Source organism: Chrysemys picta, chromosome 2, assembly GCF_011386835.1.
Source record: "Chrysemys picta bellii isolate R12L10 chromosome 2, ASM1138683v2, whole genome shotgun sequence".
In the NCBI taxonomy this organism is placed as follows: domain Eukaryota; kingdom Metazoa; phylum Chordata; order Testudines; family Emydidae; genus Chrysemys; species Chrysemys picta.
The window spans coordinates 191,150,870-191,175,489 of record NC_088792.1 but is presented as its reverse complement, the minus strand read 5'-3'; the positions used below and the strand labels follow the sequence as shown (position 1 = coordinate 191,175,489).

Below are 24,620 nucleotides of genomic sequence, written 5' to 3'. Positions count from 1 at the left end.
TCACTACTGGGAGAGTAAGTACCATTGATGACAAGGCCTTGGGGCTTCTGCTGTTCTCAGACCAATCAATAATCCATTATGAACAAACTACATTTCCACTCTAACATGAAGAAACAAATAAAAGGGAACTAATATCAGTAATAATTCCATGGAAAAAACAACATACATACATATATACACACACACAAAAAAAATCACAAAACGCCACCATCACAAGACTTAATTGACTACAATAACCCCCTTATTTTAAGACAGTTACTTAAGACCACTATATTACAGTCTAAAATTTAAAAAAAGTTTATTTTAAAGGCAAGCCATTTTCAAGAATACTTTTTCTGGCTACAGGACAAAATAGAAAAGGCATAAATCTTCCAGGAGAAGAAAATAAACTTAATATATAAATCTAATGGCTTCCTTTAATTTATTTTCTAATCCAAACTAAATAAGAAATTTGAATTACAGGTGACTGCCCAAATGTGACTAGTAGCCCATAACATGGCTTTACTGCAGCAGCTGTGTTATCGTCCAGCAAGAACCATTGCAACTATTTACCTCTTGTTGCCACTTTCGCATTCCGCAGTACACAAGAGCAATGATCAGTTTAAATCTCCTTGTGTACATTAAAACTAGAGCAAACTTTTTTGCATTCATGATTAACATACTTTCCTAGCGTTTTCCAAAGATTCTGTACACAGCAGAGGAGTGGAAAAGAGCATCTTAAATTTCAGATAAAATATTTAAATAGAAATACACCTTTTAACAGTTACTCATTTGGTGAGGGTATAACAATTTAGACTCAGAAGGAAACACTGAGACCAATATTATTATGCATAAGGCAGTCTATGTCCTTCTTCTGAAATATAAAGACTAATAGTTAAATTTGACCTCACAGGAGAAAAAAAAAATAGACAGCTGAATACACAATGTGATTATTGATTAGACCTAGAAAGGCCAAGAACTGAACCAGTGCAGATGTGGGTTTTTTCCTAGGGTCATTAATGATCTATATTAGGAAGTCAAAAGCAGATATTTTGGTGTGTTATAGAAATAATTTCTAATTTTGAATATAAACATTTTAAATTTTAATAAATGCCTTGGAAAAGAGTCCACTTTACTTCACTTTTGGACATTAATGTACCCGTTTCCTATTTTGCTAAACCCCACTGAAGGAAGCCACTTTATTATGTTCTATACTGAAACTAAAAGAGGGGGAAAAAAGACTCCCCAAATCTGATATCAAAGCAAAAAATAAAACAATTCATTCCCAAATAGGAGCAAATCCACCTAAATACTGTATAGTATTTTCTTATTCCAATCAATGCCATTGATGCTGTCTATTCATGCATGTGTGTGAATAAAACATGCACAGAATTTTTACCGCACCCAATACTGCTTTGTAGTTAATGTTATCTTATCAGGACTTCCATTATAAACCCAACTTACAAGGGTTTATAACTTGGCCATTTTAAATTGTATAGGTCCAAAATTTGTCAGCCTGAATGCTGATACAAAGTTGCTTAGGAGGAGTATTTTCATGTTTTACTTTAGATGTTTTTTTAAGTGCATAAAAGTACTATAGATAGGCTGATATTTGCAGCACCATGGTTGAAAATAAAATATTTTATTATTTTTGCACTTACTGTAGAAAAATAGGGGCCAGATCCTTAGCTTGTGTAAATTGTTGTAGTTCCGTTGATACACCATATACACACACACACACACACTTTCTTACTATTGCCTCTCAGATTTGCCCAATATAAATGTAGTGAACACATGTACACAATAAGGGCCAGATCCTCAGCTGATGTAAATCAGAAAAGCTCCACTGGCATCAGCGGAGCTACAATGATTTGCATCACCTGAGAATCTGGACCTCTGACTGAAAATGGAAAAACATTGTGCCATCAAGAGTCAAGACTTTAGTGGCATAGAAACATGTGTACCAGTTACAAACTAAAATGAAACAATAGCATGTCACAATGGGCCAAATCCCTCCCTAATGCCACTAGCAGTTACACCAATGGGGAACTGGATCTAATGATTTATAATCAGAGTGACCAGATGTCCTGATTTTGGGTTTTTTTTCTTATATAGGCACCTCTTACCCCCCAACCCCAGTCCAAATTTTTCACACTTGCTATCTGGTCACACTATTTATAATATATGTTGATGACCTGGCTACAGCAGGTCAGATGTACTATATACATACATAACAATAATGACTTACCCAATAAAAGCATGCTGCATCCCTGAATGCAAAGAACCATATATTACAACACAGTGAAAATTTAATAATAATAATAATAATAATAATAACTGCAATTATGTTTACAGCAGGTTAACAGAAGTTACAGGGCTATTTCTAAGATAAGTTACCACGAGATAAGCTATGCAGAAAGAATTAAGAAATTCAAGGTAATAATCAGTAACCCTCACACCTAATATGTCCTATTGCTCAAATAAACACAAAATAATGATTCTACCATATCGAGTTATTGCCAGCCAGTAACTTGTTAACAGATTTAAGATTACAATGTTGTTGTTTGATTAGCTATTAAATCTTGGGTGTAATAAAAAAAAAGATTTTTCAAGTCGCAAAGCAGCAGTGGCAAGCTGTTAGTTTACTTTTTCCACCTATTATTAGACCAGAAACTGCAAAAGACAAACAAATTCCTTGACTGCCATTATTATCTCTTTCAAAGTTCCATTTTGTGAAAGAGCTTTAAAAAAAAAAAAAACATCATCAAAAAGAAAGAACTGTGGCCTAGAATATAAAGAGAGATAATTATGTGCAGTAAACCATAAAAACATTCAGTTAAACATTACCTTCTGAGGTAGCACTATTTAGCACAGAAAGTCAACATAAAAATCTAATCTCAGAATACACAGCACCAAAAACACATTATCAGTTTTCTTGAAAGTTTTTTACAATAAGCTTTTCAAAAAGTACAAAATTGGTCTATTTTTCTGAGATTTTTTAATCTGATCTTGTAGTTAATATTTTTGATGATCATTTGTACTACATCAATCAACATATTATGAATGTCAAATGTTCATTGTATGCCCCCCTTCCAAACACAAACATTTCTTATATGCTCTATGGATCATGATCCCCAGCTACTGTAAATCATTGTTGCTCCATTGAAGACAACCAAGTTCCACAAATTTACACAAGCGGGGAATCTGGCCCTATATGTATAGGATGCTCCACTGCCTTATTTCTATTTTATACCAATTTTGGTTTCAACTGAATTACCTGGAGTAACAGTGATAAATCAGACCCTGAGCATACGAATTTGGAGACATCCAGCACTTTCAAAAGACTGTAACTTGACCTAGTTATTGCTAATGTATATAGTACCTCAGACGCTCACTTGCATCTGCAGCTAAAATGAGTGATATATCAGGGTATATTTACAATGAGCCATTACTGACAAGTACAATATAATTATTTTATGAGCATTAGTTGGTAAGATATCTGTGATTACTAGTGATTTAATGAGTCATTGCGAGTTCCTGGGTTCAACGGTAGTTTTCAAAACCCAAGAATCACCTATTGTTGTTTTATTATCTAATCAATCTATTTTAGGGTTATCTATAGCTCCCATCATCAGAGCATATGAGCGCTTTCAACATAATGCATGTTTAAAATCAAATTATGAAATATACTGAACCTTGCACTGTTCTATCATTGTTAGTCTAGAAAAGCAAACATTTCATCTCTAGCTTGTGTAACCAAAACAAAGTTACTGCATTGTATGAGTTGCTTATACAACAGGGGCATTATTTATTTATTATCATAAAGGGGGAAAATGTGTAAAGTGAGAGTCCTGTATACCAAATACATTTGAAACACAAGTTGACAATTTTTGAATTGTAAAGCTCCTAGCCACAATAAACCCTGGAGAGGAGAAACTGAACCTGAAATCAAACTTTTCAGCTATCAGTCTAGTCTGTCTTATTTTGGTATAAAGTGCTAAACTATTTACGCAGAACATCACTGAAAAGGGTCAAAGAATGAGATAAACAGGAATCCTATCAGTTGCTTATAAATATGTTCTTAAGGAACATTTTATCCAAATTGTTCTTTCCTGAACATCCTTTGAACTGCAGCTCCAACACATATACATACACACACACGCACACACAGTCTCTCTCTTTCTCATTTGCCCAGTCCAAATATCATGAATGTGAACAGAAGTGCAATATATTGCTAGGAAACAGACGAAGATTCTGAAAGACTGTACACAGCACAGGTGGTGCAGCAGAAGATTGTTTATTCAAAGACTATTAAATCTATGGCCCAGGTCCTCATGTGCAATGAGGTGGCTTTGCACTGCACTGCCAGAACTTGACCAAGGAAGATTACCCAGGTGCAGGAACGATCCTGAAATAGTCCAGGGCTCTTAAACCTCTCTGCTGTCAGCAGAAGGAAAGGGGGCCTGGGTAGGACAGCCATACACCAGGCCAATCTTGAGCTGCATTTTTGGCCTCCTGTGGCTCCTAATGGCCGCGATAAGTTGGAGCAGTAGGAAGAGCTGTACACTGAATAGAACCAGGATCAGGATTAGGCAAAGGAGAGATTTAAGCCCCTATGCTTACCACCCCATGACCTGTGCTTTGTTCATTTTGACTCTACCAGAGTATCTGATTCTCAACATTTGCCACAAAACATTCTGATATTGCCACTCACAAAGGAAAGCAAATAAGCCAAATAATAAGTCCACTGTCCAAGTTCTTGCGTAAAGTAAAACTGCACTTTCTTGGATATATCTGATTGTTTTCCTTGGCGATAAATTGGTATCGCACACATGACAACACACTAAACATTAATGAGTAAAAAGTGCAAACACCATGAAATATGTTACAGTAACACTGTAGTTAGATTTTTAACTATCCACTTTTAGAAACGTGACCACACCCCATACCAAGTTTCTAAAATGCTCTTATCACCAGAACTGAGAACTTAACAGAATGACTAATACAGTACTGTTCTTCACCAATAGAAAGTGTTTTTCTTATAGAAGTATCTATGTAGGGGAACCTTCCATTTTAGTATGCATCCTCCTTTGTCTCAAGCATGCAAAACACTCTTAGCTTATTTCCATCCGTTTTCAAAGCAGGCCCCTATAGCCCTTACCCTAAGAAATGTTCCTGTGACCCACAATCCTATCCAGCTGCCACCTGGTATTCCTCATCCCTTTGCCCCCCAAGCTTACTGACTGTGCCATATGTACTTGCTGCTTCCCCTTCCTGTCCACTAAACCCCTCTTGGATTGTCTGCCTTCAGCATCCACTTTCTCTACACTTCTGAAATTGTAACTCACATCCTCATCCTGCCCAAGTCTAAGGACCCCTTCACTAGAATTATTCTTTTTCAGGACATTGTTGATCACTCCTCTTCCCTCTGTTTTTGTGATTCTGCTTTCTCGGTTCTTCCAACTCTTCTGAGTGCCTCATTAGGAAGCTCCTCTCCTCTCCTCTCCCATAATCTGTTCATATCCTCAGGAGTAGTTCCCTCCTCTTCTTCTTCTATGCCAGGGGTCGGCAACCTTTCAGAAGCGGTGTGCCGAGTCTTCATTTATTCATTCTAATTTTTGGTTTCGCGTGCCAGTCATACATGTTAACGTTTTTAGAAGATCTCTTTCTATAAGTCTATAATATATAAATAAACTATTGTTGTATGTAAAGTAAATAAGGTTTTTAAAATGTTTAAGAAGCTTAATTTAAAATTAAATTAAAATGCAGAGCCCCCCGGACCAGTGGCCAAGACCCGGGCAGTGTGAGTGCCACTGAAAATCAGCTCGCGTGTGCCATAGGTTGCCTACCCCTGTTCTATGCTCTTCCTAAGGAATCTTATCCACTCATACGGTTTCAACTACTGCTTCCTGGTCCCAATTCAGAAAAGCATCCCTATTCAGGAAAAAACACTTAAACAGACGCTTACATGCCTTCCTGAAACAAGGCACCTTCCTTCTAAATCTCTCTCTCTCTCCCCCCCCCACATAACAAATCCCTCCTTTCTGCCAACTCAGCATGTCCATGAATACCTCTCTGTCAACCCCATCTAGATTTCCAACCATAGACTTTTCCCCAGGGGTGCTCCACCCCGAGGCCCCGCTCCCACTCCACCCCTTCCCCAGGGCCCCACCTTAGTTCTACCTCTTCCCACCCCTGCTCCACCCCCGAGGCCCTGCCCTTGCTCTGCCCCCCTCCCCAAGGCCTCCACCCACTGCTCACTGGTCTCCGCCCTCCCTCAAGCCCCTCCCAGAACTGCCAAATAGTTGATGGGCAGCACCCCCAATCAGCTGATGGGTGGTGCCGCCAAACAGCTGTGACTGGTGCGTGCTGAGCCCCCACTATTTTTTTCCAGCCTATGTATCCAACTGCCCATCTCGAATTTAATATCTAAAATTAAGCTTCTCAACTGTCTTCCTCCTTCATCCATCACTGATGAAAACAGTACTATATCTTCAACGTCCCCAAGGCCAACAACAATTTCTCTCTTCAGCTTCTCTGGCCTCCCTGTTCTCATCTTGTTCCCCTTGGATCTATTCAAAATGCTGCTGCTAAAATCATTCTACTCTCATATCAATCCGATCATGCCACTACCCCATTCAAATGTCTTGCATATCAAAAGTTCAAGCTTCCTTTCTTCCGCTTATAGTCCCTGCAAAACTCCATCCTACCTAAATCTCTGTTTTCATTTTGTCTTATTCCCTTTTGTGCTGCTTAAGGTCCACTCCAGTTTCCTCCCTAATGCATCTTTTGTACAGTTCTCCCATTCATGTCCTCACATATTTTTACACTGCATTTACAATGACCTTTCCCCTGTGGCACCAAATAACCTCTTTTCCATCATTCTAATACTTCCTTAAAATACATTTCTTACATGAAGTCTTCCTCCAAAACAAGATCCATCACATCAGGTTTGGTGCTTCTTCCAGCGTGTAATATGTGGCTAGTCTGTATTGCCACAGTCTAGGTAGGATGTAAATTCCTCAGAGCAAGGACTCTGAATTGTTTTATACAGTGCCAAATGTACTATCTGACTTCCAATAATAATTAAGTGCAAATTATCATTATGGACTCAAGCTTCATCTTTTCAAACAGTCAAAGTTTCTCCATTCATCAGTGGGCACTGCTAATGGATGGAAAACATCCATTCATCTCATCCAGCCCCCAGAGTAAAACTAAACTCCTCCGCTGCCTAGCCAGAACTCATCTCTTACTGAACCAATAAAAATAAATAAATAGACAGGTAGCCATGGCATGGAAGAAGCAATAATCAAGTGTCATTAAACTCAGTTTCCTTGAAGAATAAAGCTTTGTCACTTCAGATAAAGACAGCTTTGCTACTCTCTGGCTCCTCTGAGAAACCTTAGCTAAAGTGAAACAATTGATGCTTACTTTAAACCACACTACTAACCAGATTTCTTGGGAAGCTTAAGCAGCTCAAGCAGAACCTTCCACTGCCTTTCTGAACCCTGGGGTTACAGACAGTATTACCTATTTAGCTACATTGTTGTATAGCAGAATCTGGGGTATTGGTTAAGAGTGTTAAGCAAGAAGAATAACAGCACATCGGAAGTCAGGCACAACTACATGCTAGCAAAAAATTTCTCTACATCTTTTTAATACATAAATAACTGAGAAAGAGCTGGCCATGCAGAGCATCAAATTACAGTATAGGATTTCTAGTGGCAAATCTCAGAGCTGATGTATTCTTTTTAAAGGGATTAGCCCACCACCTAGTCTACCTAGTCCTAGCTCCTACAACTACAGCTTTGATTTAAAAGCCTATCAAAAACTTTATACAAATAAAGCCATGTGCATATATATCACACACATTACTTTTCTATAAATACAAATACTCCTGTGCTCTTTAGGCTGACGTTTAAACCGGTAGATTTGCCACCAGAGAGGCACAATCTAACAGTGACTCTAACTCTAAGAGTACAATTTGAACCATACTACTAAATCCTTAAACCTGTTACACAACAAATAAGCATGGATTACTGCATGACTGATTCATTATGGGATGTTTTGTGATTCTATTCCTAACACACAAATGCAGTTTGTCTTTGCTACATATTTACATGCCATCGTCATATTTATTTATGTTACGTGACTTTTATTAGCTTTCACTTTTCTGTGCCACCAATGTATGGCCTGCCCATTACTTTTAATAAACTTGTACATCTGAGAAAGTAGTAAATCATTAATAGTTAGTTGCACTGTATAATTCTTGATCTCTATATAAATTACTAGCTGTACTATCATTACATAGTACTTCAAACTATCAAAATACACCATATATTTTTATTTAGTACCTTTAGCATCCCATATCTACTTTACTTTCAGTACTAATTGTAGAGCATGTGTATAAAAAGGATCAAAATACTCCCAAGTTTATTCAGTACATTTTTTTTAAGTTTTTTATTATAATAACGAACATAAAACAAATTGAAAATATTTGCATAAAAAGACACTTCCAAATGTATCTTGGCAAGTTTTCAACAGGCAGCCATAGTATTTGCTAATACTTAAAAAGGTTTTCACCTTCTTAGACTAAAACCACCTCCAAGCTTAGATAAGCACACCTATATTTACTTTCTTAGGTAATGGTAATTTTGTCAAAGTCACTGCTTAAAATCTACTTTACTTGTGACGGTAATGTAAAGATATTATGGAAAAATTACACAATCTTTCAAAATCAGAATAAAGGGGGAGAAAGCATTATTTACGAAAAAATATAAGAGACATTACCACTATTGTGTGCTGTGTCTCCAAGTGAGAGTTCTATATCATTTCTTTTTTAAACATAAGGAGGTTCTTTTCATAAAAACATGTTGTTCCAGGCTTGTAATCTAGTATGATTCCTTTCAATGTCACACTTTTAAAATACAGCTTTACTAGGAAATGAAAAATATCATTTTACTTCACTACTGATAAGCTTTACACTGCCCTTCCAGAACTCTCTGTGTGTTTTTAATGTTATTTATTAATGAGATGGAGATTTTATTTGATAAACAGAACCTACCTTCAGATATGTTTTAAAATCAGCATCTCATGCACATTAAAAATAATGAATACAGTGTTATCAACTCTGAGCATTCAAAAATCAGGAGTTAGGCTTCCCAAAATTATGACTGGCTTAAAACTCATGAGCTGTTTAAAAAACAATACATTTTCTTTTATTATTCTTTTTATTTGCTTGCTGGGGTTCTTTTTATTTGCTTGCTGGTATTTGAGCTTTGAGGGTACACTCAGTGCATGTTTTCAAGCTTTTCTTCACAACCATGAGGTCTAGGACTCACTTTTTGTTTCAAATTAAAACTGAGATTCTCTTGTAATCATTTGATTCCAGAAGCTGAGGCTTTCAGAAAATCACCATCTATTCCAAAATCATAGAGAGTTGGCAACACTGTTAAAATGTACTCCCCCTACCCCTTCCTCTATTTCATCTGTAGAACAGTTTTCTCAGAAGGTTACAGCACATTGTCCAAAATTTTCAAATGTAGGTGGCCTGACATTAATCACCTAAGTCTATATTTTGGCATGTACATAAATGTGATCTGAATTTCAGAATTGCTGAGAACCTGCAGCTCCCGCTGACTTCACAGGAGCTCTGAATGCTCAGAATCTCTGAAAATCAAGCTACTTTAGTTTTCCAAATATGGATGTAGATCAGGTGTCTAAAATTAGCCATCCAAGTGTGAAGTTAACCCGCAGATAAAACTAGATAGTAAAACAGATTACATTTAAAAACCATCTTCACCTGGACAAGCTTGTGTAATGCTGACTACTTGAATGTCATTAAAGGTGCCTTGATCATTTGGTTTTGCCACAATTTTCCTTGAAAACTATAATCTCACTATCATAATTAGGATTGACTATGATATTATCATTAATCCTGTATTGCCATACAAAGGAAAATAATGAAAACGTCACTTCTTCCACTCTCATAATCTACTATACAGCTGTGGAGCTGTGCTGGGATGGACAAACCCCATTGCGGTCCAAGGCAAGACGACATTAATAGCCTGCCCCGGATATAGGAGCTGAAACCAATACCTGCCAACAATATTGAGCATGGAGGGCACAACAAGGGAAGAAGCAGGCTTCAGAGTTGTTTCCCTGATACAGGGAACTTGGTAATGAGGCACAGACAATGCACTGTGAACCCAAGGAGTAGCCAAGCCTGGAGAAAAGGCTTGGATTGGACTTCATCTTGTCCTCTAGTTTGTAACTAACTTCAATTCCAAGAAGGGAATGACCATACACTGGTCATCTGGAATATGCACCAAAGTGGTACTGGAGAGAGATGGGAAGGTGGTTTTATGTCACCTTTGCACCACCCCTGTGACAGGATTGCCATGAAAAAGGTTAGGTCAGATCACAGGCTGCTCTAACTTATGTCTATCTGCCAAGGAATAGCCATGCCCTGGCCACAACCCTCTTCTCCCAGAAATGCCCCTGGAAAATCCCTTTCACCCAGGACTTCTCCAGATGGTGTCACTGGGCCAGAGTAGAGACTCCCCTACGATGGCAGTATTCCTAGCTCCCTTATGCCAGCAGAGTCATGGGGCACCCATTTAGTCTTAGAGCCAGTGATAAAGACCTTTGCTCACAGGAGCTCCTACCCTCCCACCACCCACACACACAGTTTTAGTTTTTATAATCTGAGTCACATGGGTGTAAATCCAGAGTAACTACATTGACTTCCATGAATTAGAAAAAACACTTCAGCCTTTCCTCTCTAACAAGCCATTTTTATCTTCCTTTATAATAAGAATATTTCTAAATTTAAAATAACTGTATTCCCTTTTATATTCTAAAACTATAAAAGGTCCTTTTCTAAGTTTAGTCTAACTTCTATGACAGTTCCATGTGCAAAGCAGCCAGAGAATCAGGCCCCAAAATAGTAAGAAGAATTCTCTCTCTTCTCTGACCTTTAATGCTATTTTGTTTATCTAAACTGGGTGCCTTAACTCCAAACCTTAAAGCACCTTCTCCCTACAAGAACAGGATTGCATGCAGATCTGGTTTTGTTCCAGGTCTTTGTATGTTCTAATTATTTCAGCACCATAGTTCTAGCTGTTGGTATTGTTTATGGGTGGCCCACAGAGTAATACAATATGACTCAAGGCTCTCTTAAGTTTAACAGGGAGTTGCAAGATAAAAAGCACTACTGCATCCAGCGTGCAATAGTCCATCTTTATCCAATGCACTGGGAGTACCCCTATTTAAGACCAGGGTAGATGGAATTCTCTCTTTTTAAGCAAATCTGTGGGAGCCCTCAATCTCCAAGCAAACTGCCAACACAAACCCTTCAGTTGGACACACTTTGAACACTCTTGGTGTACCCAGAACAGATTGAAGAACATGTACATGTCTTCCACTGCAATTGTCACCTGTTTTGTTTCTGTATTTTAATTGCGTTTCAGGAAGACTTTGAAAAGGCATCGTTTCATTATTGTGATTGTCCCTATTGAAAAGCCAGATAAGATTACAGCCACATAAGAAAGCCTTGAAATCACAGCAGTTGTGTTTCAATCAAATGCACTGTAAAAACAAAGTATTTTTACACCTGAGCAATAGTACACCTCTACCTCGATATAACGCTGTCCTCGGGAGCCAAAAAAATCTTACCGCATTATAGGTGAAACCACGTTATAGGTGAAACCGTATTATATTGAACTTGCTTTGATCCACCGGAGCACTGCGTTATATCCAAATTTGTGTTATATTGTGTTATATTGGGTCACGTTATATCGAGGTAGTGGTGTATGTTGTTAATATGAATGGTATGTAGTATAGCATACACTACTTTTAAAAAGAGGGGGTCATTAGCAATCATATCTAAATGTTTTTCTCTTCTGGGTTTTTACTGTAACTGACCAATAGTTTCTCTATTTGAAACACTGTGACTCATGTATAGGTCTGAATATTTTGAGTCTAACACCATCATTTGATTTCACTTTCCCTTAAAGGCACACACATTATTTTACAAATATAACTCAAATTTCACTTATTTGATGGTAACTATTAGACCAATCCTGTTAAGCAAGGCAGTGACCTATTGTGTAACAGTGACCTATTGTGTAACAGTGTGAAAAAATCTTAATCATTCCAATAAGTTAATTACTTGATCTTTTCCTATTAATTTACCTTTTGTAATCAGTCTATTTATTTGTTTATAATTCTTCTAACGGAACATCTATACAAGGACTTCCAAATACTGTAGTTTACACATTGTAAAATACATGTGTACATTTATGAGCAATACAAACTAATAGTTATAGTAGATGTGATTTTGATTAAAAGCTCAAATTATTTTCACTATGTACTAAACTATTAACCTGTCTTTACTGCTCTTTACACTTTTGCACAATAATGCTTCTTAGAACTTAAAGTAAACAAATTGCACAGATAATTTCATAGGCTTATAGATTTATACTTATGACTTTTTAATTTCCCGTAAGAAATCATGTTTGCCATCCATACTAACATTGTAAAAGTGACCAACATATATGAATATAAGATCCATTTGTGTTACTATATACTACAGAACACTTTACTGCCTCACCTATAGAGTTAGAAGCTAATTAAGGCAATGAGCCATCTTGATGTCGAACTGTTGCTAGGTTGTGTGATATTACACTAAAGTTACTTACACTTAGGGTGACCAGATGTCCCCATAAAATCGGGACTGTCCCGATTTTTAGGCATTTGTCCCGTGTCCCGACCGATGTTTGGTCGGGACACAATTTGTCCCAATATTTCACACTCCTGTTTTTTGTTTGTTTGTTTGTTTTGTTTTGTACCGCCAGCAGGACTCGACTTTCCCCCCCCCCCTCTCTGCCGACAGGACCCCCCCCCCCCCCCAATATGTCCCAATATTTTCTTCATCCCATCTGGTCACCCTATTTACACTGCAAGAACATATATTTATATTCAATCTTAGTTTTAACTGCACTGTGCGTGACTACTGCATGCAGATTCAAATTTTTAATTCATTTTCTGATTCATACTTTTTCAGAAGCTGAAAATGTGCTGTGCTTCTATACCATGCACTTATTGCAGGGAGCAACGGAAAGAACAGTTTGTATCACCTTACACTTCCTTATAAGGTATGTGCAAATCAAAAATATTTAAGCCACTAAGATATCCTTTTGTGATATAAACAGACTAAACTTGAAGGCATAAAACCACAACATAGATCTTTAGCACAGTGCAGAAATACTTAAATTGAAAGTTCATTTCCTTTTAAAATGCTTCTTTATCAGAAGAATGCTTATTGTTTTACAAATTCTTATTTCCATTTCTCCAGTCTATGGTTCAAATAAGTGAAATAATATCCATGCATTTTATAACTAAGTTATCTCCATATTATTATTGTTCTCTACTGGTGAAAACGCTAAAGGAAAACATGCAGCTGTCATGCACTGGTGGTACTCCTCAATCAAAATAACGTATAGAACAGGGGTAGGCAACCTGCAGCACGCGAGCTGATTTTCAGTGGCACTCACACTGCCCGGATCCTGGCCACTGGTTCGGGGGACTCTGCATTTTAATTTAATTTTAATTGAAGCTTCTTAAACATTTTAAAAACTTTATTTACTTTACATATAACAATAGTTTAGTTATATATAGATTTATAGAAAGAGACCTTCTAAAAAATGTTAAAATGTATTACTGGCACGCGAAACCTTAAATCAGAGTGAATAAATGAAGACTCGGCACGCCACTTCTGAAAGGTTGTCAACCCCTGGTATAGAAAAACAGGAGAACAAAGGCTAGAGCCAAAAGTTGTTCTTATTGACTCAGCACTATAAAAGCTTTCCAGGGAGATTCTCCATGATGATTAAACAAAAACAAGTACAAAATCACAGACCCTTACACATTAATTCCAGCATCTCCAGAAAGAATTCCTGGGAGTGTTATAATTCTTTTTATAGAGGCATTGATCTAATGAAAAGTAAACAGCAAGTGATAAGCTACACATCCATGTAAACGTTTTTAATTATTCTGTTTGTGTCTTACCATGAAGTTTGTTCTAACATTTTTTTCAGCTGTGCCAAGAAAAACAAATACACGTCAAGGACAGAGAGAAATAGCTGGATTTTGCTTTATCTGAATTCCAGTTGTGGGCAACAAAAACCCAACAATTTAAACAGGAAACTATTCTGATAGTACAGAATTTAACTTTCCTGTGAATGTAGAAGCAAGCTACATCAAATCTGCCCCCTTTTTATTTATTGCACCTTGATGATTGAAAATAATTTAGCTCTGGCCTCTCTGGAGAAGATTGAGTACTTGGAGGCCTAGTGCTGCTATTCCTCAATAAAATGTAGGAGGCATATATTTCAGTGCAAGATATTGTTACTTCCCCAATACACAAGCGCGTGTTTCTAGTACAGTATAAGTCTCAAATACAGCTACGAAACACTATCAAATTAGAAATTAATCTAGGACATGAGGGGCCAGACCCTCAGCGGGCGCTGATCTTTCTAGTTCTACTGACTTCAGCAGAGCTATCCGGATTTTCACCAGCTGAGGATCTTTGGACCTTTATTGGCAGCACTAATATGTAAAAGTAAAACCAAAAACAATGGAAGTTATCAAGTGCTATCCTCAACTCACAATTGGTACTGAGATAAAATTTGCAACTGCATGCGATGACCTCTTTTTTAAAAAATTTTTGAGTAACATGAACAGTAATACATAGAAAAAGTCTACACTTTTCCTAACAAGAGAATATTACTTAGGAACATAAGAACAGTGACATAAGATGAGACCTCTGGCCTCTCTAATTATGAATCCTTTCAACTTACAGTGGCTAATACCTATATTCAGAGGAAGGCATAAAGCAATAAAAAAAATTGTACAATAACATGCTTAATAGGGAAATATCTTCCTAACTCCAGGCAGTTAGTGGTTGACATATGTACTCCCAAAAGTCCTCCCTTCAAATTTCAGTCAAATTTCAAAGCCAAAAACCCTGTCTGTGAGCTAAGGCAAAGCATGTAAAATTGCTTGTAAAAATTAGGACCAATTAAACCAGAGAGATTAGAATAAGAGATGGAACTGAACCTTAACTATAGTAGCAGCTGCTTCCTCAACTGCTATAATTAATATGGCAAAAGCTTAATCAGATAGTCATATGCTATAGTATGTGTGTGTACACACACACACACACACACACACAGGCTGGGATTGTCAACATAGGCTAAAGGAGTTAGGTGCCCAACTCTCTAGGGTTCCTCTAGGAAATCGCAGCTGTGATTTACAATACTCTCTCATTTACTTGTTTATATAAAGTGTAATCAGATTCCATGGTGATAAGCACCACTGCAATGCATATACAAAAATAAAAATAAGTATGATTTAGAGAAAAGGCTCTGACTTACTACAGTTGAATTATTGACCAACTTTTTAAAGCAAACCCGCTTTGCTCTATCTCTTAGAATATAAAAGGTCTCAATAAATTCTAATTGCTACTTAGAACGGGACCCATTTTCTTCTGCAGAACAAGCCAAAAAGTATCTAAAGCTATTAAACCATTCTGGATAATACCTGGAAGTCATTTTAAAATGACACACAGTGAATCCTGTTAAAAGTTTAATAACAACAGGGAAATGTATGTGTTCTGCAGCTCATATTTTGCCCACATTGTTTCGTGGTATTTCAGGATGTATCTAAAACTGCTATTTTATGAACAGGTTTTTTTAAAAAGATGAAGTCATAACATTTCCACATGTTTTGCAGTACGCTGCCTACATATAAATAACTGATACACTCAAATTATAGTGTATTAAAGTGCCCTGCATTAGAAAAAAGCTTGATCCGTCTCATGGCTCTATGTAAAACCATTAAATAGCTCAGTATGGTGAAGTCACCACTTCAGAATTATAACTTTAAATTATTATTATTATTAAGGATGCTATGTTCTTTCTATTTTTCACACTGCTACTGAAAAAACTACACCCATTACATTTTCTATATTTAGAGAATACCATCAAGATACATTTTAATAAAGGTCTATGAATGTAGTTATTGTACTAAGTGGTGAAATATGTAAAAATCCAAACCCCATCCTATTTCCAGATTACTTTTTTCCTCCTACTGAAACAACAGAAGAGCTAACATGATTTTCATTTTGAAACTGAATGTTTAGATTGGTGCCAGGCTGCATTGATATGCTTTCCATATATTTGAAAAAGAAGTTTGTTTCTTTTTGTTCAACTTAATCAAAGAAAAATGAAGCTGTATAGCTGTCTATCAGTCATTAACTGACACTTTACCAAGGCCCAATCCCGCAAGCATGTATGCATTTGAGTATCTTCACCCACATAAATAATCTCATTAAGTCCAATAAGACTACTCACATGTTTAAAATTATTCACATGTATTAAGTGTCGACAGGATTGTGTCCTACATTTTGTTTAACTGAAGTTGAAATCAATAACTTCCATATGTAACTGCACAATTTTCCCAAAAGACAGTGCTTTAAAATACTGGGAGTAATCAAATGTTACTAATTTTCTGTAAACAAGAACTGCACTGTTTAAAGTTCTTTGAAACTAAGGCTGAAATTTTCAAATCTAGGTGCTAACATTTTTATGATAGTTTATTGCATCAAGAAACACAACGCAGGTTCCCAGTAGGTAAACATTTTCCAAGTCCAGGTGTCCAAATTTAGGCTCCTAAATCCACAGTTAAGTACCTAAATAAAAGTGCCCAATTTTCAGAGGTGCTGACCACCTGCAGCTCCCATGGACTTAGATGGGATTTGTAGTCACTCAGCACTTCTGAGGATTAGGCTACTTACACTTAAGTGCACAACGATGGATTTAGGAGTCTAACGTTAGGCACCCAGGCCTGAAAGTTTTTGCCTAAATCAGTAATCTGTGTAGCCTTCCTAGCTGTAATAAAATATCACAAAAACCTACAAAATGCATGCTGCTTTCCAAAAATAAAGTGAAAATGTGTCAATGGAAGACTAGGGCATCAATTTTCCTTTTTTCAGTCAATCAACCACGAGGCTGATGGTCGTGGTGGAAAAAACTGTAAACCTTCTCACTGAGCTTTAAATAGGGTACTGACACCTGTATTTCAGAAGTTAGCATGACTGCACCTGAGAAGTTCTTTACATTTTTTATTATCTTTGTCATCTAAGCAAATGCCAAAACCACCCCATCATACTTTCCCTGTATTTTTAGATGACATCTTCAACAAATTGGACACAGGATTTGGCAGTTCTCTTTTCAGATGTAGAATCGATACTATTAATTGGGAGTGCTTGTTTCCCCCCCTTGTATGAATACTTGTAACTATTACTGAATCATTTCTCATGTGCTCTTGCATAAAGTCAGTGTTTATTTCTACAGTCCTTCCTTTAATTTTTCCTCTGATTTTTCACTTGCAGAATGTAGTAGTAGGCATGTGAGGAGTTTATCGAGGGTGATGTGCTTCAATCATTTCTTTAAACTGCCCATTTTTTGCTATGTTGGGGGTAATGCTATTAGCATAAAAGACGGCTGCAACTTTTATTGTATAATCACTGACAGGTATTTTCCATTTTGGGGCATTGAAAATGAACAGACACGCTGATCCTAAATTAGACTGATGTCAAAGAACTGCTCAAAAGCTATTTACATCTTGTTACTTAACAATGTGTACATTTTTCTTGAAAATAATATCTTTTTGTTTTGTTTTTTACTTCATTCAAACACTTATTTCCTAGCACTTCTTTCAACTACAGGCACATTGAGTCAGATAAATTCATTCAATGATGTTTGGCAATCACAAAATATAAATCACGTGTTTGACATATTAGTCAGCAGCTCTTACATTTACAACCATCAGAATCAGAAACAATCATTCAGTGACTTCAACACTGTGTAGACTCAAAGAGGAGCTAGCCATCTTTATTTAAAAACATGTTACCTGTCCATCAGAAATGTCTACATTCCAGCAAACAAAGCCCTCCATAACAGATGACCATTCTAAAGATTCCCCTCTCTTCAACATCCAAACAGTTGATTTCACCCTCTCACAATGCCCCTAGCTCCAATCACCAATGACTCTTCCGTTTTCCCTCCTTCTTCTCTAGGCTTCTAACTTTCTTGCAATTTCTTTATCAGCACACCAAGAATCTTAGTGTTTCATCACTTCCCTTTTAACTTTTAAGAATAACTGAAGTTTTCTTTTATCAACTGAAACTATAGCTTTATGTTTCTAGTATCAACATATTCTCAAATACATGTTTTGTTCTTCAGAGCCACATGGGGAAAAAAAGAACCTGATAAAATCTGATAAAACCCACTGAGCTGGTGATTTTTATAACCCTAAGGCAGACAGGCATAATTGCCTAAAAGTCTAAGTGCAAATTAAAATTCTTCTGCATAACCACTAAGAGGCTTACTTCCACCTGCTGAAGTCAGAAAATTACTGTGTTAATCAAGGCAGCATGCCTTTGGTCTAAAGAGCAGAAGAAGAAAACCTGATTTTCTCTTATCTGAAAGGGACAAAGGTAAAAAGTAAAGCCACTTGTATGCACTGATATAGGACAAGTTTGGAGTAATTATGTATATGTGTACTAGAGATCAACAAGATGGAGTCTGATGAACAGAGGTAGTAAAGTGTACCTTCTCTCAACCTTACTGAGATATTGCAACTGAAATGACCATTGTGACTTTAAATGGTGAAAGAGCAAGCCATACTAAGATAGGCATAGCATGCTATAAACTCAATATTATGAACTCTTTATTTCATTAATTTTAATCACAATTACACTAATACAGGCTGGTTTTCCCTCCCTCCCCAGCCCCCAACTCCCTAATATTTTCTTTCCACTTTAAGTTAATCAGCTGTATTTTATGAGTTTTTGTTCGTGCAGATATCTTTTCTTAAATAAAAAAGGATACTAGGGCAGCCCGAAAATGTTCCATCAAATCTGTTTTTCGATGGAGAACTGGGATTTCAACTAAACAAAATTTTTGGTGAAAAATGTCTTTCTGTGGCAAATATTTATTTGTTATAGAAAAATGAAAACTTTCCATTGGGAAGTATCAAAACATTCCCGAATCAAAATTTCAACATAGCCGAACGAAAGTGTTTAGTTTTGATTCAGTTCAACATGAAACCATGTTTTCTTGAATCAGTGCAATGTCATGAGAGCCGTAGGTCAGGTGCCTCCTGGTCCCACCCATAGTGCATCACGAGAGATTTAGTCAGCATGGGAGCCTGGCCCATAGGGTGGAGAGGGGCATGAGGAGCCTGAATTACCGTTCTCATTAGGCTTCATGTCAGGGAAGACATGGTTTAATGTCGAACCGAGTCAAAATACAACATTTTGATTTGGTATGACAAACCGAAGTATCTCAATTCAGATAAACCCAACCTGAAACAAAACACTTCATTCTGATTTTGTGCCATTACAATCATGAGATCTTATATGTACGGAAAAGTAATTTGATTACTTACTAGAAGTCACCCGATGCACTAAAACAATGACATTTTACATAAAATCAACTTGTCCAGAAAAGTCAATAATTCTTCTTAAAATTTAAGTAAGAAAAGGAAAGCCCTCAAGGACGGCTTGCATAAATTGTCTATTGTACATTAATATAATGGATGTTTATGTAAATACAGAACAGTTATATTTTAATCCCTTTGCATTAATAGAGACCTAGTTTATCTGAATCCATCTACAAGCTCCATTTTTTAATTTGGCTTTAAAAAAAACCCTGCAGATTATTAAATCAATAGTGCATGTATAATATACGATAGGTTGCCTCTTAAATACTCAGAGGCCTTTAGGGAAGTCAGGATTTCCTGTTGCACCAATAACTACAAGACCTCTAACCTGCCAGTGCCACGGAGGTCATCTTTTCAAATAACCAAGGAGATAGTAACCAAGTACAGACTGGCTAAATCTCACTATTCATTGTTAATTTCATAAACTTGGCCTTACCATGTTTATGGGCATGTAGGCCACCCCATAGTTCAATCCTATCTCCTCTCTTTTTCAAAAATCTATGTAGGATCTAGCTCATTTCATAACACATCATCAGCTCCAATGCCATTAATGTGCTAATGACACCCACCTATCCATACATCTCTCTTACCGGACACAAACTTCAGAGACACCTAGATGTCACAGTACATGAGAAAAATAAGACACCTGGATTAACAAGAAATTGGCTTACTATCAACCCTATAAGAAAGCAGTATCGCTGAGAGGAAGAGAATGACATTTTAAGGAAATGATCGGAATGTTGGTTGACCTTTATTAAGAGTATGTGTCCACTAATTGTCAAGGTAACATGCAATCTCTGTGTCCTATTGGACTGTTCTAAACAGAAATTACTTACAGCAAGGAGAACTGCCTTCTTCCATCTTTGACTAGCCAAGACAATATGCTCACTTCTCTTGGACAAGGATCTAGCCTGATATCAATACTTTTTTCATCACTTTTTCCAGATGTGACTGCTGCAGTGGACTCTACCTTGGGCTGATGGTGATGGCCTACATCACAACTCCAGCAGGCACAGTCAACTTTCACAAGGCTGACAGGAGCACATCACACTAGCGTTCCTCTACTCAACTGGCTCCCCATTCATTTCAACATCCTGGTCTGAATCCCCAAATCCCTTATTGAGTTAGGGCTTAGCTATCTTTGAAACTGCTTCTCCATCCAGGGTCCAGTGAGACAACAGTGCTCTCCTAGGAATGATACATGTGATGATGCCCAAGACTGCATGTTATAGAGCTGAGGACAGGGTGTTCTTGCTTTGCAGTGAAACTCCATGAGCTGTAGAACTCTGACACCAGATATCAAGTTAAGCCAGAGCCTGACCATTTAAAGGCCAGAGCCTCTCTTTTGAGAAGGCCTTCCCTCAGTTACAACAGCTGAAGAATGGATTTTGCATGAATGTTGTAAAAAAATCTCTCATTAAGTAACAAAAGTTATATCAAGAGATGACAGATCCTTTGAAGACAAAAGGAATGGGCTAAATTGTCTCCTTTCCCTATGTAGATGTGTGAGGACAAGAGGCTCCAAAGCACCTTCCTACCTGTCTTGAATCACCTTCACAGTGACAGGTTGCAATTGAAGTCCCTTCCCCTAAGGGTCTGTAATTAAAGGCACAAGCCAACCCAACAGGGACAGGAAAGGGAGGAAGTGAGATCATGCTGTCCTTACACTGACCTGCAGAGCTAGCTGGGGAGTGGGAGCAAGCTTCACCACACTACCTCTGTGTGGCAGGGTTGTGCAAGGTGAAGGACTGTCTCCTGAGGCCTTAACCCTGCCTGGAGTTCCCTCTGAGACGTGCAGCTCCACACCACCTCTTAGTCAGGGCCACGTATAATTTGCACAATCTGGCCCAATGTGATTCTTAATTTAGTTTTTGCAGACTAGATACCACAATGATTAGCCCAGTAAGAAATGCTTTGATGGATTCTCATGAAGCTTTCAGCTGGCTGAGTTCTCCGCAAAATGACCATGCCCACTACAAACAAGTTTACTTTAGCTGAGCTAACACTGAATCATGAGTGTATGGACGTAACGTTTTCAAAAGCACCTGCATGGTTTAGGAGCCTAAGTCTCATTTGCTACATCCACACTACAAGGTAGGGGTGTGCTCACAGGTACCTACTCATGCTAACTCTCATCAAGCTAGTGCATGTATAAATAGAAGCATAGCCCAGTAGCACAGGCAATTGCAGCAGAGTCTTGGCCATCCAAAGTACAAACCCACCTGAAACAGGTGAGTATGTACTTGGCACAGCTAAGCCATGCCTCCACTGCTGCTGCCCGTGCTACTTATACTTGTGCTAGCTTAGTGAGAGCTAATGTGAGCAAGTATAAGTGAGCAGAGGAAACATACCTCACTCATAACGTACACAGAGCCATCAAAAGTCAGTGGGATTCAGCTTGTTTAAGTGGTTTTGAAAATTTTACTCATGTACTGATAGAAACAAATTGGGAAATAAACCAATGGTGAATAAAATAAGGACTGTGTCAGCTCATTGATTATTTCTGCAACATTCCCAATCTAAATATAGTAGATATGGAAAATGCCATATTTAAATAGCACTGATATTTTCTTCTTCCCTTTAAAAAAACACATCAAATGCATTGGGTGTTAAATGGACAGTTGCATGCATATGAAGAAGTGGGTTTTTTTACCCACGAAAGCTTATGCCCAAATAAATCTGTTAGTCTTTAAGGTGCCACCAGACTCCTCATTGTTTAAGTGGACAGTTAAGTCTTTTGCCCCATAATAGAAATCAATTAATCAAATTAATTTGATGGAACGGTGGTGTCTGCATAGCACATTGTTAGCAATAAGAATCATACTTCATCAACAAACCTGACTCCCTGCATCAAGGGGTTAAAAAGAAATTGGGCCCACTCACTGCAAAGACTTGCACTACTTAACTTTGTGCAATGTGAATAGTCCCATTGAAGTGTCAATGGGACTACTAACAAATTTGAAATGGTAAGAAGGTGTGTAAATCTTTGCAAGATTTGAATTTCGGTTTTATCTGCAACATGAACAGTTTTCTCCATTCAAACTGAGGGGCAAATTCCATATTCTGATCTGCCCCTGGATCTCTAAATGTGATTAAAACAAATGCATCAATCTTGCTTATGTGCTTAAGATTTGCATATATTTCATCATCCCATTAAGTCTGAATCTCTATTTGCGCCAGTCTTTGGCATTTACAGTGGCTAATCTCAATAAGAGTGTAGTTTTGATAAAAATGGGTGTGACTGACTCATGCAAAATTCCCGTGGATTTAAGCAGCCATTTTGGATGGCACTATAAAAGCAATTCAACTTTGCTCAAGCAAGGAAGTCTTGTCAGCGAAAAAGCTTGAAGGGACTCTGTCACCTGAAACTTTTTGAATGTGTGTCTAATTTAAAAAAAAAAGAAATCCTGATTCTGATAAAGCACCTTACAATTTGAGAGGACAGGTGTTACGTCTTTAAAAACATGAAATGAAAATGACTTTTCCTGCTTCCTTATCAATGTTTATAAGAATCTTTTCAGCAACAAAGAAATTTACCATACAGAAGAAACTGCAAGTGACCATGCATAAATGAACAAAATAAACTGAGAAAAATAACTGTTTTACTAACTCCTTTCAGCTGTAGTAATCCCAGGTATTGTGTGTGAGACCAGGTCTCTCGGCTGTCACCTCATCCCAGCATCTAGATGGCTCCTGAGTGTATCAGGGAGTGGAGGCTCTCAGGAGTGATGTGCACCTTAAGAGTGCATGGGCAGGCAGCATCAAGGATGTAGATGAGGACATCCTGACATCACCTTAGGACACAGAGAGGCTGCTGCTGCAAGTGAACTCTGGTAGGGGAGTCACGCCAGCACAACTGAACCACACTCACTTCCGCCTGATCACGGATGCCATCACGCTGCAGCATTTAGGGTAGCTGGGCAAAGGAATCAGAATTGGGCCACTGGTACAGTTTGTCTGATTATTTAATATACCAGATTTTTATTTCATTTTGCTATGTTTGTTATTTAACGTGCCCCTCCCCCCCATCCATCCAAATTCTTTTTCTTCTCCACATTTTCCTAATAAATGCGCAACCTCATCTGAGAAACACTCTCCATACTGAGTTACTGGCTCGGCCTGTGTCATAGATATGATTTAGTTTCCTTCATATTTCCAGGTGGAAGAACTGGACCCAAAGATCATTTGTACTAAGGCCACAGTTCTAACCCCAGTAAAGCTCTGTCCTGGTTGTAAGGAGTAACTATGCTTTTAACTACATTAGGTACAAAATGTTCAGGCAAATGTGATTTTTCAAGTTGACAGTAACCCTTGAAGATGGATAGTGAACCATTTGACTAAACGTAAATTAAAGTGGACTCTGGAAACAATAATCTGAGCTCTTGGGCTTCTTTGAAAGCACAACTGGTTGGGAGCTGTAGGAGTACAGACGTTTTATAGATTTTAAAACTAAATTTGAGCTTCAAATACTAAATCTAGCACTCAGGGACACTGGATTTGTGACACTTCCAGGAAGACTTTGGAGCCATAAACTAATGGACAGATTACACTCATGCATAAAATATAGTCTTTTTGGGTAGCAGATAGCAAGACAAACATAGAAGGAAAACTATTTAAAGTAAATCACCCATTTTTCACATTCAAATACTCTGGAAGCTAAAAAGATCAGGAAAACCAGTGTGATGAGTTTGAGTTCAAAAACTGGCCAATTATGACTCTCAGGCTGCATTTGAAATCAAGCCTCCAACTGTGCAAGATGACCCGTGTGAGCAAACCTTTGCACTGACTTCAGTGGGGCCACCCAGTGGCCACTAGTGTCTGCGTACATGGATTAGGGTGGAATATCAGGGCAAAACCATTAAAGTATGGAAAGCACTTCCAAGCCTCATACTGGTGGCAATTATTTTGATTGAAAACGGTGGCAGTATGGATGCCCCAAGCCAAAAATTTTAAACGAATTTAATTTCTAACCAGTTTTAAACTAATCTAAAAATCAAACTAGAAAACCCTTGAATATTAAACAAAAATTAATTAAATTAATTCCTGGTCTAACTCCATTGACTACACTGACT

General features: G+C 37.6%; 1 protein-coding gene across 14 annotated transcripts in view; it reads right to left on the bottom strand.

Moving 5' to 3' along the window:
* Nucleotides 1-24,620, bottom strand: part of ZNF516 (zinc finger protein 516) — a 135,611-nt gene that overhangs the window by 91,805 nt on the left and 19,186 nt on the right. The window lies entirely within an intron of this gene.